Below are 18,988 nucleotides of genomic sequence, written 5' to 3' on the forward strand. Positions count from 1 at the left end.
CGATCACACAGCGCGGGGGACATCGCTGGATCCAGGGGACAAGGTAAGTAAGTCTCACTGTGTCCACCCCTGCATCCAGCGGTGCGATCCCGAGTCTGGCTCGGGGTTACCGCTCCTGCTAGTAAATTCCCAACCCGAGCCAGATTCGGGATTACCGCTAGGGAGGTTAAAACTATCAATACTTCCAACTGGCACCACCGATTGTGGAAAAGAATTCCACATCCTTATTGCTCTGACAGTGAAAATAACCCTACTCAGCTTAAGGTTAAAAAATAATTTCTCCTAGAGTCTCATTGTGTGGCCCCGTGTCCTCTTATACTACGTGAGACAAGCTCCTTCCAAGGTTGTTGATGCTTCTCAGTGTTGCCACCTGATTCTCTAGATCCAGGATCTGGGCTTCCAGAGAAACAACTAGCTCACATCTCACACAGCAGTATTCACCCTCAAATGGTTCTTCAAGGAACGTATACGCATGTTCAGCTACATGTATCACTGTGCACATGCAGGGCACTCCAATGGTGCCACATCAGCAGTGTGATGGGTTGGTGCCTGCACACTACAACTTTACACTATCTATCTATCGATCTATCTACCAATCTATTCTATCTATTCTATCTCTATCTTCTTAAAGAGGGATTCCACCTAAAAAATAAATATTAAAAGCCAGCAGCTATAAATACTACAGCTGCTGACTTTTAATAAATGGACACTCACCTGTCCCGGGTTCCAGCGATGCCGGCAGCCGAGGCCGATCGATCGCTCGGCTCTCGGCTGCTGCCGTCACCATTCTAGGTGAGGGAATCAGGAAGTGAAGCGAATCGGCTTCACTTACCGGTTCCCTACTGCGCATGCGCGAGTCATGCAGCGCAAAAGGAATTGTCTGCGCTGTCACTGGGACCCGTGTGTGTCCCAGCAGACAGCGCGGCAGGACAGGAAATTACATAGACTCCCATGGGAGTCTATGCCCGGAAGTGGGTGTAAATACCTGTCTTTGACAGGTATCTCCACCCCCTCCCCCCCTGTAAGGTGCCAATTGTGACACCGGAGGGGGGGAGGGTTCCGATCAGCGGAAGTTCCATTTTAGGGTGGAACCCCGCTTTAACATGTTTATGCTGCATTAATGATATCTCTATTCAATTTATTTTTCCACAGCTACAACTACTTCTACAGCAACAGGTCAGAAGGCACAGTAATCAATAAAACTTTTCAGCTGCAGTATCTATCTATCTATCTATCTATCTATCTATCTATCTATCTATCTATCTATCTATCTATCTATCTATCTATCTATCGTCTGAAACAAGAGGCCCTTAAATTGATCTATATATCTATATTTAGCACCTTTTAGTAACTATTGCACAATATCACTGACCTCTATATCTTTATATGATTTATTATCTCATAGGTACAAGTCCAACTACGTGTAAGTACATACACTGTTCTATCTATCTATCTATCTATCTATCTATCTATCTATCTATCTATCTATCTATTTCTATCTTCTTAACATGTTTATGCTGTATTAAAGATATCTCTATTCAATTTATTTTTCCACAGCTACAACTACTTCTACAGCAACAGGTCAGTAGGCACAGTAATCAATAAAACTTTTCAGATGCAGTATCTATCTATCTATCTATCTATCTATCTATCTATCTATCTATCTATCTATCTATCTATCTATCTATCTATCTATCTATCTATCTATCTATCTATCGTCTGAAACAAGAGGCCCTTAAATTGATCTATATATCTATATTCAGCACCTTTTAGTAACTATTGCACAATATCACTGACCTCTATATCTTTATATGATTTATTATCTCATAGGTACAACAAGTCCAACTACGTGTAAGTACATACACTGTTCTATCTATCTATCTATCTATCTATCTATCTATCTATCTATCTATCTATCTATCTATCTATCTATCTATTTCTATCTTCTTAACATGTTTATGCTGTATTAATGATATCTCTATTCAATTTATTTTTCCACAGCTACAACTACTTCTACAGCAACAGGTCAGTAGGCACAGTAATCAATAAAACTTTTCAGATGCAGTACCTATCTACCTATCTATCTATCTATCTATCTATCTATCTATCTATCTATCTATCTATCTATCTATCTATCTATCTATCTATCTATCTATCTATCTATCGTCTGAAACAAGAGGCCCTTAAATTGATCTATATATCTATATTCAGCACCTTTTAGTAACTATTGCACAATATCACTGACCTCTATGTCTTTATATGATTTATTATCTCATAGGTACAACAAGTCCAACTACATGTAAGTACATACTCTGTTCTATCTATCTATCTATCTATCTATCTATCTATCTATCTATCTATCTATCTATCTATCTATCTATCTATCTATCTATCTATCTATCTATCTATTTCTATCTTCTTAACATTTTTATGCTGTATTAATGATATCTCTATTCAATTAATTTTTCCACAGCTACAACTACTTCTACAGCAACAGGTCAGTAGGCACAGTAATCAATAAAACTTTTCAGATGCAGTATCTATCTATCTATCTATCTATCTATCTATCTATCTATCTATCTATCTATCTATCTATCTATCGTCTGAAACAAGAGGCCCTTAAATTGATCTATATATCTATATTCTGAACCTTTTAGTAACTATTGCACAATATCACTGACCTCTATATCTTTATATGATTTATTATCCCATAGGTACAACAAGTCCAACTACGTGTAAGTACATATACTGTTCTATCTATCTATCTATCTATCTATCTATCTATCTATCTATCTATCTATCTATCTATCTATCTATCCTATCTATTTCTATCTTCTTAACATGTTTGTGCTGTATTAATGATATCTCTATTCAATTTATTTTTCCACAGCTACAACTACTTCTACAGCAACAGGTCAGTAGGCACAGTAATCAATAAAACTTTTCAGATGCAGTATCTATCTATCTATCTATCTATCTATCTATCTATCTATCTATCTATCTATCTATCTATCTATCTATCTATCTATCGGCACCTTTTAGTAACTATTGCACAATATAATTGACCTCTATATCTTTATATGATTTATTATCCCATAGGTACAACGAGTCCAACTACGTGTAAGTACATATACTGTTCTATCTATCTATCTATCTATCTATCTATCTATCTATCTATCTATCTATCTATCTATCTATCTATCTATCTATCTATCTATCTGTCTATCCGTCTATCCTCTTCCCCTATTATCTTCCAGAACTGCACACTTGATAGATGATAGGCTCCTCCCTTCCAGGAAACAAAATCAAAGAACAGCTGTTAAAAGTCCCTACCCCTCCCCTCATCCCTCAGTTTTTGATTGTGTTTCTCAATAACAGCTCAGCGTTTGTTTTTTTCCCATAGACCAGAATACCTGGGAGGGTCGGATGGTACGCCTGTGAGGCAGGTCTAGGGATGCCAGGATTCCAGGGAGGGCTGAACCAACCTGCAGGCTCATTTCCTTCTCACTGGTTGCCCCAGGATGTACAGCAGTGGTCCGAGCACAGGGTAGTGTGGGCTGCCGCTGCTATAGGCTGTGTTGTCCTCCTCTCTCCCCTCCTCCTCTCTCCCCTCCTCCTTGGTGTTTCTGGTCAGTCATTGGGAGTGTGTACAACCCCAGGGGGAAGCAGCATGTGCTCAAAGCCTTGCTCTCAGCTGAACTTCCAGTTGACGGCCCGAAATAGGCAGAGCTGGGGCACGGGATGGCCCAGAAATCTAAACAACGGGAGAGAAAGCGCACAAGGTCCCACACAGCAGCAGGTTAGAGGAGATAGCTTGGCCCAGCACCTGAGCAGGACACAAGGCACAGTACAGCAGAGCAGCAAGAAGCTGCTAGCCTAACTACCCCAGATGGAGAAGGAGGGGATAAAGGCAATCCTGGTGACTGCAGCCAAGACCAAGATGGGGGTCGATAAGTGCCATCCCTGGGGGCGCAGCAGAAGCCCCGATGGCAGGAGCCCCGGCTGCTTACCCCAGCCCTCCTCCACCCAGCCAGTTAAGTTATGCAGCCAGCTTAGCAGCAATAATGACACTTTTTTATATTATCTCCTCCCACTCTTTAAATCTCCAAGCAGGGCCCATGAGGTTGCAGACAACTTGCTTCTACTTACACTAGCACTAGCTCTTCTAAGAAATGTGGCTACTGTGAGTAAAAGTTACTGAGATCCCACTCAAAACAATTTTACTATAGGTCCAGTAACAAATTGGCAAATTGTCCTCTTTCCTGATGAAGGAGTTCCTGGCATCTATGTGGGCTGAGATGGTGGCCACGATTAAAGCGGGACTGTACTGGGGAAAAAAATATTAAAAGCCAGCAGCTATAAATACTACAGCTGCTGACTTTTAATAAATGGACACTCACCTGTCCCGGGTTCCAGCGATGCCGGCAGCCGAGGCCGATCGATCGCTCGGCTCTCGGTTGCTGCTGCCACCATTCTAGGTGAGGGAATCAGGAAGTGAAGCAAATCGGCTTCACTTCCCGGTTCCATACTGCGCATGCGCGAGTCGCGCAGCGCAATAGGAATTGTCCTCGCTGTCTCTGGGACCCGTGTGTGTCCCAGCAGACAGCGCGGCGGGACAGGAAGAGGCATAGACTCCCACGGGAGTCTATGCCCGGAAGTGGGTGTAAATACCTGTCTTTGACAGGTATCTCCACCCCCCTCCCCCCTGAAAGATTTTGACACCGGAGGGGGGGAGGGTTCCGATCAGCGGAAGTTCCACTTTAGGGTGGAACCCCGCTTTAAGTCTTAATGTACGGCCATTTCCCCGATACAAGTCCTGGGACAGGGGAACTTATCACCTAAGTAAGGGCCTTCCTCACAAGAAAGCCTTACCTCTGGGGGTTTGTTCTCTTTCACCTCACAGGGACTTCCCTTGGCTCAGGCTATAGAGGAGGAAGATCAGGGGAAGGGGGAAGACCTAGATAGATCAGACAAAAAAATCTGACCTCTCTTTTGAGGACTCCAGTAGCATCAAAGCTTTAATGGACCGTAGAACAGAGACATTCCAGCCGAAGGTATGGGACGCTAACATGTCAGCCATTACCCCTGCATTAGCTGTTACCTGCATCACCAGGAATGCAGAAAGTTTCTATCTTTAAAATGTACCTTTTTGTTAGCCATTACCATGGCCAGGAGGGTAGGAGACCTGCAAAGCTTATCCTTTGAAGAACATTTTTTGTTGGTGTTACCAGATGGGTCACCTTGAGGCCAGACCCATTTTATTTACCAAAAGTAGCCCCCTCCTTTTCATAGATTGCAAGAAATAACTTTGCCGTCTTTCTACAACAATCCCAAAAATTAGAAAGAGAAGGACTTCAGGCATCAAAGGCTTCTGTAGCCAGATGAATCAGGCAAAGCCATTGCGTTAGCATATGCAAACGTAGGTACTCCTGCACCAGGCAACCCAAAGGCACATTCAGCTAGAGCCCTGGGGGCATCCTGGGCTGAAAGGGCAGGGGCTGTCTGAGAACAGATTCACAGCACAATCACCTGGCCCAGTCAAGACACCTTCATGAGGCATTACAGAATAGAGGTGCTCCTTCAACAAGATCTAGCCTTCAGCAGAAAAGCCCCACCCTAAGGTAGGCCTGCGTTATTTGATTTTAATCTCAGGTGTTTCATCCTGGAAGATGATAGGAGTAAATCCCCAGTTAGACTTACCGGTAATGGTGCTTCCAGGACGGCAGGCCTACTTCCTGTCGAGTGAGGTGGAAGAAAGCTCACGGCATTATGTACTAACTCATGATGTTGACATATTCCCCTTGTGTATCAGTTTAGGGAGTTACATTGTGTACAGCTGAGGGATGAGGGTAGGGTGGGGACTTTTTACAGCTGTTCTTTGATTGTGTTTCTTGGTAGGGAGGAGCATATCATCTCTCTATTACATCTTTATAGTACTTATTCATGAAATAATTTATTTATTTATTATTCCACAGCAACTACGAACAATGTAACAGGTTAGTAAATTGTTTTTATCTTTTTTTAAAACTGCATGCAATATAGAAATATTTTCTATTATATTCATATTTTATTAAGTATGTGTGTAGTACTCAGTTGTGAATTATTTTATTCATTCAAATAAATATTCCTCAGCAACAACAATGAAAAGTTACTAAATCTTAGATCTTGTTTAAAAATGTACTCATGTACCGTAGTATCTTAGCCTTTTTTGTCATATTTAACTTTGTGTGTAGACTTACTATTTCATTAACTCATTCATCAAATAATTTCACGGATTTTGCATCAATGAATTTGACAGAATTAGTGACATTTTAATCTTCAAATTTAATTGAATCATCATCTTTACCCACATAATATAATGACTGGAGTCCCGGAAGTGTTTTCCCCTTTACTCAAAAGCAAATAAAAAGAATAAAGAAACGGCATTCAAAGATGATCAGACAGTATTTATATTATGTAACACACCAAAATATTAAAAACCCAGTACTTAGTTTGTTACAAAAATCATTTAAAAGTATCTACAAGGGGGATGACCCCAAAGTGATATCACCATACAAAGATACATATGTTTAAAATGTCAAAGACAATTGTCATTACTCCAATTGTCGATACATTTCATGGCGATTGCCGCTTCTTTAAGACTTCATATTTCCGAGTGACAAATGCTTTGTTATATATACCTTTAACCTGAATCAAGAATATAAGCATATATATGCTGCATAGGTGGATACAAGGGATTTTATGTGCATGATTAACATATAAGGGTTTTAATATATACATTTTTAGCAATAGAGTTAACTACATCACATTCAATACAAATATTCTATCCTACTGGAGCAAGAAACTTTGTGGATACTTTTTTAAATGATTTTTCAAATAAAACAAAGTACTTTTTCATATTTTGGTGTGTTACATAGTATAACTAAAGCCTGGTCACCTTTGAACACCCATTTTTTTTATTTTTATTTGCTTTTGATGTTTATAGTCTAGATTGATGGCTGAATTAGAATTCTAGATTTTAGATTTTATTATCCCTCCACATCCTCATGGCATTTCTGTTGCTTTCCATTCACTCACACACAGGCAATAGATAATAGACATGCAATTTGTTTGTCTATATTTAAATTGGGACAAATTTTTGGTTATTCAGAGATTTGGATGTATCCGACTTTCCAGATGAAATAGTATCAAATTTTGTTGAAATTTGTTTCGTATATTAGTTTTCTAACGAATTCCAAATTTTCAGAATGATTCGAATTTGGATCGGTCGAAAAACAATTGACCAATTAAAATTTTGTGTGAAGAATAGCTGGTTGTTAAGGAGCAGGCCGGGAAGGAGGTTGTTGCATCATTAACAACCGATGACTCAGTGGGTTTCCCCACTGACAGCTGAAATGTAAACAAAAGAATACCGGCAATGAAAAATGCAGAACAAAACAGCATGGGGTTCCCTCCCAACATATACCAGGCCCGTCAGGTCTGGTATGGACTTTAAGGGGAACCCCACGCCAAAATGTAAAAAAAAAAAATGGCACGTGGCCTTCCAAAAATCCATGACAAACCCTTATCTGAGCATGCATGATGAATGAACCCCCCCACACCCCTCCTGATTCATACCAGGCCACATGCCTTCGACGTGGGGGGTACTTTAGGGCAGGGGGGCTCTGCCCAAACAGTTTGCTGAAGACAAGCAGACTAAGGTCATGGATTACTGAAACCAAGATAAACGTATTTAGTTCAGATGGTGTCAAGTGTGTGTGGCAGCAACCAGGTGAGGAGTACAAGCATGGTGGTCAAGCACGGTGGTGGGAGTGTCATGGGGCTGCATGAGTGCTGCTGCAATGGGAGCTACATTTCATTGAGGGAACCATGAATGCCAACATGTACTGTGACATACTGAAGCAGAGCATGATCCCCTCTCTTCGGAGACTGGGCCGCAGGGCAGTATTCCAACATCATAACAATCCCAAACACACCTCCAAGACGACCACTGCCTTGCAAAAGAAGCTGGACTTCTTTATGGACTGGCCAAGCATGTCTCCAGACACAAGGTGGAGGAGCGTAAGGTCTCTAAAATCCACCAGCTACGTGATGTCATCATGGAGGAGTGGAAGAGGACTCCAGTGGCAACCTGTGTAGCTCTGGTGAACTCCATGCCCAAGAGGGTTAAGGCAGTGCTGGAAAATAATGATGGCCACACAAAATATTGACACTTTGGGCCCATTTTGGACATTTTCACTTAGGGGTGTACTCAATTTTGTTTCCCACAGTTTAGAGATTAATGGCTGTGTGTTGAGTTATTTTGAGGGGACAGTAAATTTACACTGTTATACAAGCTGAACACTCACTACATTGTAGCAAAGTGTAATTTCTTCAGTGTTGTCACATGAAAAGATAAAACTAAAATATTTACAAAAATGTGAGGGTTGTACTCACTTTTGTGAGATACTGTATATACCGTATTTATTGGCGTATAACACGCACTTTTTCCTCCTGAAAATAGGGGGCAAATCACGGGCTCATGTTATATGCCGATAGTGTACCTCGGAGGGAAAGGAGGGTGACGGTGACAATCGCCGCCGGAATTCATGAGCCATCAACTCCTGTTTACTTGGCTCTCACTCGGCTCTCACATCACACACACAGTCCCATGTCCGCCACCGGGATTGGACCAGTGTTCTGCCTATCACAGGAGCTGGTCCAATGCCAATGGTGGAGGTGGGACTGTGTGTGTGACTGCCGACTGAGAGCCGAGTGAGAGCCGCATAAACAGGAGATATGGCTCAGTGATTTCCTGCACGGTTCAGGCTGCATTGATGAGAGATTGTGAGGCTGCATATGAGCATTGAGGCTAAAAATAGGCAATAATCAGGCTGCATTGATGGAAGATAGGCTGCAGATGGGCATTGATCAGGCTACATTGAGGCTGCAGATGGGCATTTATCAGGCTGCATTGATGAGGCCGCAGGTGGGCATTGATCAAGCTGCATTGATGGTAGATGGGCTGCAGATGGGCAATGATCAGGCTGCACTGATGGGAGTTGGGGAGGCTGCAGATGGGCACTAAATAGGCTGCATTGATGACCACTGACCCTTATTTTATTTCAAAGTTGTTTATTTAAAAAAAATACTTTTTCCTGAAACTTCCCTCTTAAAATGAAGGTGCGTGTTATACACCGATAAATAGGTATTTTCTTATAGACCAAGTCTAGTTTTTTTTTTAATAGTCCCCCATCTGAATAAAAAAAAATGCAGCTATGGATGAAATGCTCACCATCTCTGTCTTTCTCCCATGTAGTAATTCATCTCTACCGCTAGATGTCATCAGTCTTCTGGGTTGTATGACATCCAACATCAACCTGTGAGGGTTCATACACATGACTTCCTGGGGCTGTACAATATAAAAAGTTTGGACCTATTTACCTGCTTGGGAGCCAATGCTGCTCTGTATAGCTATCCCATAGACATGAATGGCTGTATGTGGACAGTAGGGATGAGCTAGACACCCCCCCCCCCCCCCCCGGTTCAGTTTGCACCAGAATTGCGAACAGGCAAAACATTTGCACGAGCACCGATACCAAGTCTATGGGACACGAACATGAAAAATCAAAAGTGCTAATTTTGAAGGCGTATATTCATGTTATTCATCTCTATCCCTAGATGTCATACAATGTAAGGTTTCAGTATATTTCCCTGCCCAGGAGCCAAAGGTGCTGTATACAGCCGCCTCATAGACATTAATGGCTGTATGTAGACAGTCTGCTTTTTAGGTTTAAACGTGTACAGATCTGCAGGTGTATGCAAGTACCGTGTATATAGCCATGCACAATAATTCATGTCTATGGAGTGGATGTAGGCAGAACCTTTAGCTACTGCACAAAGAAATACTATGAGTTCAGGATGTCTTGGCATGGCACTCTGCAGAGTGTAATGAAACCTAAAAAGATTTTTCTTGCAGATAAGCGTTAGGATTTTGTTTCTATAGATCATTACAATACTCATTCTTTAAATCATTGATTTATTCCATTGATTTATTACACAGCAACTACGAACAATGTTACAGGTTAGTAAAACTTTTAAGTCTGTTTTAAAACTGCATGTAATATGGTAATCTTTTATATCAGATTAGGTATGTGTGCAGTCCATAATGTGAATTAATGTATTCATTCAATTATTCCTCAGCAACTACAATGAATGTAACAGGTTAGTAAATCTTAGATCTTGTTTAACCAATAGGCATCCGCGCTATAGCCGAAAGACGGCTGCAGCGTGGACGCCAATTGCCCGTGAGGCCGTCCCTGGACATCCTCCTGTTTACTTCCGCAATGCGCGCTCCTGCGAGCATGCATCGGGGAAGTTCTGTGCTGCCCGTGTTCCTTGGACACAGCCAGTCACAGATCGCTGTAAATGGCCAATCACAGTGGCCGCTTACAGCGCGATTGGCGTGTCCAATGAGAGATGATCTCATATGTAAACATATGAGATCATCTCTCATCACCGACTCTCCCTCCTCACACAGAGACAGCATGTGAGGAGGGAGATATGAACCGCTGTAGCTGTTAGTAAAAATAAAATAAAAATAAAGTGCCATCTGTCCCCACTGCCATCTGTCTCCACTGCCATCTGTCCCCACTGCCACCTGTCCCCACTGCCACCTGTCCCCACTGCCACTTGTCCTCACTGCTACCTGTCCCCACTGCCACCTGTCCTCACTGCCACCTGTCCCCATTGCCACCTGTCCTCACTGCCACCTGTCACTACCTCAAATCATTCTGTCTCTTCATATAATAACAGACAGACTCGATGATGTTGAGATCAGGGCTCTGTGGGGGCCAAACCATCATTTCCAGAACTGCTTGTTTGTCAGGAATCAGTGTGACCAGAAATGTGTGGACTGCCACAGAGAATATCAGGCACAAATATTGTGTAAAAGAATATAATTTATTTTAAAAGGTAAGTGAATAACAAATGTAAACGAACCTCCAGCATACCAAACTGTCTAAAATAAACCAGATAACCAAACAAATAGTGACACACAATGAACAACTGCCTAAACTAAGTATATGCAGCAAGTAGGGAATGCAAAATCATAATCATAGCAGAGCCAGGGTCATACGCAGGAGATCAATCAGAGGGAGCTGGGAGCCAGACAGAACAGGTAAAGGATAACAGAAGACAGAGAGAGCAGGTGGGAAGGGATCAGGCTGCAGGGTAAGGGTCCGGGAACAGGATGCGGGGTACAGGACAGACAGGACTTAAATATACTTCCTACAATGAGCATTGGGTGATGACTAATGATATGAGCTTCTGGCTGCTTAAAGACACCCGCTGGTGGATGCTGAAACTGTAGCCTATGGAATTGGGAGCCACAGTGCCACCAGCAGGGGAGCCCTTTCCTGACATTGTTCTTGTTTACACTGAAAATAGTTCTTAATGACATTGGCTATATGTTTTGGGTCATTGTCTGGCTGCAGAATAGATTTGGGGCCAATCAAACTCCTCCCTGATAGTATGGCATGATGGATAATTATCTGCCTATATTTGTCAGCATTGAGGACACCATTGACCCTGAACAATTCTCCAACTCCATTTGCAGAAACACAGCCCCAAACTTGCAAGGAACTTCCACCATGTATCACTGTTGCCTGCAGACACTCATTATTGTACCGCTCTCCTGTCCTTCAGTGAGCAAACTGTCTCCTGCTACAAACAAATATTTGAAAATTTGACTCATCAGCCTAGAGCACCTACTGCCATTTTTCTGCACCCCAGTTCTTATGATTTCATGAATAGTATAGAGTAATAGAGTTGCTTAACCTTGTTTCCACATTGGAGGTATGACTGTGGACGCAATCATACCATGAAGACCACTTATGGACAGACTTTTCTGGACAGTAGAGGGTGTACCTGGGTCCCAATGGTTTCTACCAGTTCTGTGCTGATGGCACTGCTGGACATCTTTTGAAGGGAAGTAAGCATGAAGTGTCTTTTCATCTGTTACATTTGGGTCCCATCACTGTGTGAGCCAATGAGGAGAGAGAAACCTGGCAGAGCCGCTGCTCTCATGCTCAACGCTGGGTCGAGATGGTTCTCAGGAAAGTATAAGGGGGCTGAGGGAGAGCTACACCCAGAAGGTTTTTTATGTAATGCATAGAATGCGTTAAGGTAAAAAGCCTTCTGCCTTTAGAACCACTTTAAGTATGTGTGAAATACTCCTTTTGAGTTAATTTATTCAATGTTTCCTTAGCTACTACAATGAATGTAACAGGTTCATAAATCTTAGATCTTATTTAAAAATGTGAGATTGTGTGGAGTTACTATTTTCATTACATTTTTCCACAGGAACTACAATAAATGTAACAGGTAAGTGAAATTTTAACCTTAATAAAACTTTACCTATATAATATACTGGCTCCACTCCTGGGCAGAAAAAATGCACGTAGTGTCTACCCCTTCACCCACACCTAGGCATTAAAGTGGTTGTAAACCCTTACAAACCACTTTGACCTACAGGTAAGCCTAGATTAAGGCTCACCTGTAGGTCCAAGCAATATCTCCTAAACCTATATGGTTTAGGAGATATTTGCCCGAAAACAGGCACCGCTGTCTACGGCGCATGCGCCGTAGACAGCGGCGCGCAGGTGCACTGAGCGCGGCATTCTCAGCGACGGAGCTGGCGCGCGTGTCGGCTCCCGTGCGCATGCGCGGGAGTGACGTCATTGTGGCTTCGCCGAATGACAGTGGCGGAGCTGCGAGACCCCACCAACAAGATGGATGCGGCGGACTACAGGGGACAGCGGCGACTTCGCTGGCTCCTGTGTCAGGTAAGTGACACATAATGGGCTACTATGCGATCCATAGTAGTCCATTATGCTTTGCCTTTGCAGGGAATGAAAGAGGAAGTAAACTCATCAGGGTTTACTTCCTCTTTAAATATATACATTGTTGGAGAGAAAGTTAAAAACTTGTCGGTGGTTTGAACGGCAGAGGCACCCCTTGGAGAGTGGAATGTGTATTATGGTGTGTCTAGGGATGAACGGAAGTCATCGTATTTTACAAACAATAAGTTACATCAAGTGTGTCTCTGTGGAGCTCTGCACAGGCATACTTTGGTGAAGTCTGTACAATCAGAATGTACAGAACGTCTGTGTATAACCTTTAAACTGGGGAAGTGGGCAGTTCAAGCTACAAAACACATCTTTGGTGAAATTGAATTGAACTTGATGTTCATAAAATACAATAAATTTGATTTATCCCTTAATACACATTCCAACGTGTTCGAACCACTGATGGGTTTTTTACCTTCTCTTCTATGAGCACATCACCTCCCTGAAGTCCCTTCTGAGGACCTAGGACCAGGACTCACGAGGCATGCAATCTATCATAGGAGGAGACAGGGGTATTCTCCACTTGTGCCAATAGAAGGTTGCTTGTTCTACCCAGTTGGGTTACAGCCACCCAAAAACAATATAAATATATATATGTATATATATATATATATATATATATATATATATATATCTCAATGGAGGCCCGTCCATAGGGGGTGCCTGGCCCCCCCCTCCCCCTCCAGGCAGCCACAAAAAAAAATGTATTACTGGCCCTTTAAAAAAAATATGAAAAAATGTCCTTAAGGGCACTGTGTTCGGACGCCAGGCACAGTCCGACACCCGACACAGTGCCCTTATGGGAACCGCCACATCTTTGCAATCACGAGATTGCAGACGTGGTGCTGAATTTGCGGGCGTTTAGCCCACATTGCGGCGTTTTCTGAAGCGGCGAGTAGCATCCGCCCGGCCATAATAACATATACTACAGGCCCCGGGTGGAAGCTACTTCGGCGCTTCAGATTTGATTGACATCTGACCTCAGTTAGATGTCACTTCCTGTCTCTCTCTCCCATTGCACCCAGGAGAGAAACCATAGTTGCCACTCCATCAGCGCTGCCAGTGGAAGCAGACACCGCTGGAGAGGACAACAGCAAGGTAAGTACAAAGGCTGCATTTAATGGGACACAGGGAGGCTGCATTTGGGGGGGGGGGGCACAGGCTGCATTGGGGGCAGGCCTCATTTAATGGGACACAGGCAGGCTGCATTTGGGGGGGACACAGGCTGCATTGGGGGGGACAGGCTGCATTGGGGGGGCACAGGCTACATTTAATGGGACACAGGCAGGCTGCATTGGGGGGCACAGGCTGCATTTAATGGGACACAGGCAGGCTGCATTGAGGGGGACACAGGCTGCATTTGGGGGGGGCACAGGCTGCATTTGGGGAGGCACAGGCTGCATTTAATGGGACAAAGGCAGGCTGTATTTGGGGGGGGGGGGGACACAAGCTGCATTTAATGGAACACAGGCAGGCTGCATTTGGGGGGGTACAGGCTGCATTTAATGGGAGACAGGCAGGCTGCATTTTGGGGGACACAGGCTGCATTTGGGGGGCACATGCTGCATGGGGGGGCAGAGGCTGCATTTAATGGGACACAGGCAGGCTGCATTTGGGGGGGCACAGGTTGCATTTAATGGGACAAAGGCAGGCTACATTTGTGGGGGGGACAGGCTGCATTTAATGGGACACAGGCAGGCTGCATTTGGGGGGGCACAGGCTGCATTTAATGGGACACAGGCAGGCTGCATGGGGGGGGCAGAGGCTGCATTTAATGGGACACAGGCAGGCTGCATTTGGGGGGGCACAGGCTGTATTTATTGGGACACAGGCAGGCTGCATTTGGGGGGCACAGGCTGCATTTGGGGGGGACAGGCTGCATTGGGGGACAGAGGCTGCATTTGATGTGACACAGGTTGCATGTAAGGAGGGACTCCACTGGGGGCACCTGATGTAAGGACGGACTCTGCTGGGGACACCTGATGGCATCTGGTTGTAGGCGACGTGGCTAGTGACACACTCAGGGCTCCCACAGATTCTGCATTATGGTTAGTTGAATGATTTAATTTTATATTACAATGTAATAATAGAAATAATGCGCTTCAATCATCCTGACACCACAACAACCAAGGTGCCAGGATGATTGAAGTGCTAACACCAGGTGTTTGGAGTATCTTTATCTGCTGATTGTTAAACTTTCTAGAATACACATTTCTATTGTTGTGTAGGATCTGGGCCTGCTGTCCCTTCATTCCTCTCATCCCTCTCCCTCCATCCCTCGTTCATCTCAGACACTAACCAAACCACCTTAGAGCCACGCCCACTATTTCACTCAAGCCATGCCCATTTTCACCAAGTGGGATGGGCCAAAAAGGAAGGGCGGGGTCTGGCGCCTCCCCATCCTAAAACTTCACCAGCCGCCACTGAGATGTATATCAAACACCTGACCAAGCGACCTAGAAAATTGCCTCATCCATACGTGGTAACTAAGCAATAAGGCTCCTGCACACCCTGAGTGTGAATTCGCGTATTTGACCATCTGAGATATCAGAGGTCCATCAGAGCTGGTTTATTCCTACTAGTGGAAGGAGGGTCACATACAAGCAAAACAGCTGTCTTCTCACGTGGTGTCTCCTCTCTACATGCTCTTCTGCTGTCATATTTGACCAATCCGTGTGGACTTTTATATTTTGCGCTGCACCTTTTGTATTACTTAGTATGTGTTTTAGGTTTAAACGTGTACACATGTACAGGTGTATGCAAGTAAGGTGTATACAGCCATGCAGAGCCATTCATGTCTATGGAGTGGATGTAGACAAAACCTTTAGCTACCAAGCAAGGAAATACTGGGGACATACTATGAGTTCAGGGTGTCTTCAGCCCACCACCGACAGAGCATCAAAATGGCACCCTGCCTAAAAAGGTTTTCTCTTGGAGATAAGCTTTAAGTGTGTTTCTAAGCCATTTGTGAGTAGACTTTAATTAATTCCTAAATTTTCTCATTTGATTTTTACATAGGGCAAGCTATGTATGTCCTGTGTACTTCTTTCGGGGCATACATAGCACGCCCAAGTTACAAAAGTGTGGTGTGTAGATCTTCAGAGTAGTTTTTCCTGATTTGAAAGATTAATTTAATTATTCCACAGGAACCACAGTAAATGTAACAGGTTAGTAAATTTTATATTAAAAAGGATACCTCTTAGCCTTTTCTGTTCTCTAATGTGTGTGTGTGTGTTCTTAAATAATTTAATTAATTTAATTATTCAATCCTCTCACGAAAAACTGCACAATGAGTTAGTACATTTTCATTAAAGCGGTAGTAAAGTGCACAATTTTTTTTTTTTTAACCCTGCAAGGTAAAGGCATAATATGCAGGGCATACTAGCACATTATGAAATACTTACCTTAGAACGAAGCCCTCTTGTGGCACGATGTCACCGCTGAGAGGGCTTCTATCTTCAACCGGTCTTCCTTTCGGGTCACATGCTCCAGCCGTCTGATTGGTCACCCCGCAGTTACATCATTCCCACACACATCACGGACCACGGCTCGGGGCTCTGAAGGGACAGCACAGGTATAACGTTTATAGTTAAAGTTATCTTACTCAGCTCATAAAGCACTTTCTCATTTACAAGTCATCTCTTACAATCCCCCATTTTTAGTATATGTATGTGTATATGAAAAGGTGTGGTACAATAAACTATTCACCATCAAGTACTACGGTGGCACACTTTGCGGTCTAGTTTTAAAAAATGAAACAGTTCTGTGCAAGTAAGAGAGGCTTTTTGTTTCTTCATTTTGGCACCCTTACACAAGGTCCTACCCTTGCTTCAGCCCTGTCAGAACACAATCCCACCTTCAGAGGTCAACCCCTCTGCCGCCTTGTGCCCTGCTCCTTGCCATAGGCCTCCTAATGACATTCCCAGCCATAGACCTTTATATGCAGAAGATAGAAATGTCACACAATAGTTAGCTTCACTTCACTTTGCTGATGTTGTTCAGGGAATGAAAACACAGTCACATCACTAGGACATACTGTACATTCTGGAGTCACTTGACATACATAGTCAATCACATAAAGTGGACAATCCGCAGTAATCACCAGTGAAAGCACATGCAGCTCCTCACAGTCATCTCTCTCTAGTCTCTCCTCTGCCAATGGTCAGCAGTACTCACGAGACTGTGTTCTGTGTACTGTGAGGGGTTAGCTCGGCAGCGGGTGTGTGTGACCCCCTGGGTGGGTTCACAACACAAAATCAGGCACAGCAGACAGCGTTGTAGGTGCAAAAAACAAAAGATGCGGTTTATTTATGCTACATGCAGTGATACATATAACAGCCAAACAAAAATAAAACATGAAAATAAATCCTGGTCAGCTTGACCTCTAACTACACACTTAGATTCCCTGTCTAACAACTGAGTGCAGCCTTGTTCTGCACCAGTCCCTGTCTCTGTTGTAGAGGTTTGCCACACAGGCGTTAACTCACCGCACAGAACAGATATCACACTCCCCAGTCTATACAACACAAAACTGGTTCCAGGATGGAGCATCTCCCTAAGCATGCTGGGGTTTTTTGTAGAGGTCTTAATAAGCCCACTTACTTCAGCTGGGCTCATTAACTCTTCCCCTCTAATTGTACAAGTCTGCATAAAGCCTGAATCTAGGGCACACATACAGTGGTGTGAAAAAGTGTTTGCCCCCTTCCTCATTTCCTGTTCCTTTGCATGTTTGTCACACTTAAGTGTTTCGGAACATCAAACCAATTTAAACAATAGTCAAGGACAACACAAGTAAACACAAAATGCAATTTGTAAATGAAGGTGTTTATTATTAAAGGTGAAAAAAAATCCAAACCATCATGGCCCTGTGTGAAAAAGTGATTGCCCCCCTTGTTAAAACATACTATAACTGTGGTTGTCCACACCTGAGTTCAATTTCTCTAGCCACACCCAGGCCTGATTATTGCCACACCTGTTCACAATCAAGGCATCACTTAAATAGGAGCTGCTTGACACAGTAAGGTCCACCAGAAGATCCTTAAAAGCTACACATCATGCCAAGACCCAAAGAAATTCAGGAACAATTGAGAAAGAAAGTAATTGAGATCTATCAGTCTGGAAAGGGTTATAAAGCCATTTCCAAAGCTTTGGGAATCCAGCGAACCACAGTGAGAGCCATTATCCACAAATGGCGAAGACATGGAACAGTGGTGAACCTTACCCCAAGAGCGCAGCGACGACTCATCCAAGAGGTCACAAAAGACCCCACAACAACGTCCAAGGAACTGCAGGCCTCACTTGCCTCAGTTAAGGTCAGCGTTCATGCCTCCACCATCAGGAAAAGACTGGGCAAAAATGGCCTGCATGGCAGAGTTCCAAGGAGAAAACCACTGCTGAGCAAAAAGAACATCAAAGCTCGTCTCAATTTCTCCACAACACATCTTGATGATCCCCAAGACTTTTGGGACAACATTCTGTGGACCGATGAGACAAAAGTGGAACTCTTTGGAAGGTGTGTGTCCAAGTATATCTGGCGTAGAAGGAACACTGCATTTCATAAAAAGAACATTATACCAACAGTAAAATATGGTGGTGGTAGTGTGATGGTCTGGGGCTGTTTTGCTGCTTCAGGACCTGGAAGACTTGCCGTGATAAAAGGAACTATGAATTCTGCTGTCTACCAAGAGATCCTGAAGGAGAATGTCCGACCATCTGTTCGTGTACTCAAGCTGAAACGAACTTGGGTTCTGCAGCAGGACAATGATCCTAAACACACCAGCAAGTCCACCACCGAGTGGCTGAAGAAAAACAAAATGAAGACTTTGGAGTGGCCTAGCCAAAGTCCTGACCTGAATCCTATTGAGATGTTGTGGTATGACCTTAAAAAGGCCGTTCATGCTCGAAAACCCTCTAATGTAACTGAATTAGGACAATTCTGCAAAGATGAGTGGGCCAAAATTCCTCCAGGACGCTGTAAAAGCCTCATTGCACGTTATCGCAAACGCTTGGTTGCAGTTGTTGCTGCTAAGGGTGGCCCAACCAGTTATTAGGTTTAGGGGGCAATCACTTTTTCACACAGGGCCATGATGGTTTGGATTTTT

At 43.5% G+C, this 18,988-nt stretch overlaps 2 long non-coding RNA genes across 2 annotated transcripts in view; both read left to right on the forward strand.

The window, feature by feature from the left end:
* The first annotated feature begins 1,152 nt into the window (after positions 1–1,152).
* Positions 1,153–2,738, forward strand: LOC143988695 (uncharacterized). Its single transcript, XR_013276898.1, has 6 exons — positions 1,153–1,176; positions 1,406–1,423; positions 1,558–1,581; positions 1,831–1,851; positions 2,002–2,025; positions 2,715–2,738. It is a non-coding gene; the product is annotated as an uncharacterized LOC143988695 (long non-coding RNA).
* A 359-nt stretch (positions 2,739–3,097) lies between these two features.
* LOC143988699 (uncharacterized) overlaps positions 3,098–18,988 on the forward strand; it is a 43,218-nt gene continuing 27,327 nt past the window's right edge. Inside the window, exons 1-5 of the long non-coding RNA XR_013276899.1 lie at positions 3,098–3,120; positions 5,976–5,996; positions 10,043–10,063; positions 12,343–12,363; positions 16,034–16,054. This is a non-coding gene — a long non-coding RNA (uncharacterized LOC143988699). The remainder of the gene's footprint in view (positions 3,121–5,975; positions 5,997–10,042; positions 10,064–12,342; positions 12,364–16,033; positions 16,055–18,988) is intronic.

Source organism: Lithobates pipiens, unplaced genomic scaffold (assembly GCF_037356315.1).
Source record: "Lithobates pipiens isolate NorthernLeopardFrog02 unplaced genomic scaffold, aLitPip1_a1.2 Scaffold_1, whole genome shotgun sequence".
In the NCBI taxonomy this organism is placed as follows: Eukaryota; Metazoa; Chordata; class Amphibia; order Anura; family Ranidae; genus Lithobates; species Lithobates pipiens.